This window comes from Corvus brachyrhynchos, unplaced genomic scaffold (genome assembly GCF_000691975.1).
Source record: "Corvus brachyrhynchos isolate BGI_N302 unplaced genomic scaffold, ASM69197v1 scaffold279, whole genome shotgun sequence".
Taxonomy (NCBI): Eukaryota; Metazoa; Chordata; class Aves; order Passeriformes; family Corvidae; genus Corvus; species Corvus brachyrhynchos.
The window spans coordinates 43527-44709 of NW_008246060.1; positions in this window are offsets into that span (position 1 = coordinate 43527).

The window sequence follows — 1183 nt, forward strand, 5'->3', positions numbered from 1 at the left end:
GAAGAGGAGAGTTCTTCCTCATGGCCACCACCAGGACACAAGCGCATGCGTGGCCCATATGCTAATGACTTCCGAGAAATAATTTGTATAACCACGCCTGTCCCAAGGAATGTGATGAATATTCATAATTTAACCCTTAATACTGTGTTGTAGAGAGCACCAGGGTGTGTGTGTTTGGAGGAGCGATCCCCACACACCCGGCGCGCCGAATAAAGCAAGTACCCACTTCTCTGACTCTGTCTCTGAAGTGTCTCCTGGCCCGGTTGCGGCGTGATTCACTCTCCCCCAACGATCTGAGGTGGCCCAGAGGACATGACCCCCCAGTACCTGAACCCTGCAGGGGTGGGGAGCTCCCCGCACTCCCCCACTTGCCCTGTCGGTCTATGACCACATAGCTGTCGTCGTCCTCATGTGATGGCAGAGCCGGGGAGGCACAGGCTGGGGACACGGGGGTGGTGACACTGGGCTGGGCACACGGGGAAGGGGACAGGAAGTCAAAGCACCTCTGGCTGCTGGCACTGGCCCAGTGTGGTGTGAGCTGGTAGCAGGACCAGAGCTTCCTGCCCTCACCGCAGCCCGACAGCTACTGGGGAGGCTGGCCCTGATGCCCTGGTGAGGGACACTGAGGGGCTGGGGGCAGTGGGGGTTTGTCTCCAGACAAAGGAAAACGGGCATACGGGGCTGCTCCCCACGGTGGAAAGGACAAGGAGCTGGCAGCACGAGTTATTGCAAGAGCAAAACCCCTCCTCAAAAATGGTCAAAATAAAAGATCAAAATGTCCGTCCTCTAAGAGATGATAATCAACAAAGTATCATTGAAAGAGGCATAAAACATCAATAACTGATCCATGAAATGCTAGATATATCTGAAAATGGACAAATCGTTTTGCAGAGCTCACGGCCCAGTTTACCAGCCCTGTGTGTGGAGTGGCACCACCTCAGCGGGAAGCCCTGGGGCCTCACTTCTCCTACCCACTACGTAGGAGCCGTTTATTAAGGTAATTAATAGCTGTTTCACTGTCTCTGAGCTGCCTTGGTCCTCTGCCAGGCACAGGCAACACGGGCTCAGAGGCTGCGGGTGCCGAAGGTGGGATTCAGCCTCCTAAAATTGCGAACCTCCGGGCATTGCTCCCAGACAAAAGCTGCTGGGACCGGCGGCTGTGACAGGCCTTGGGACTCCCGGG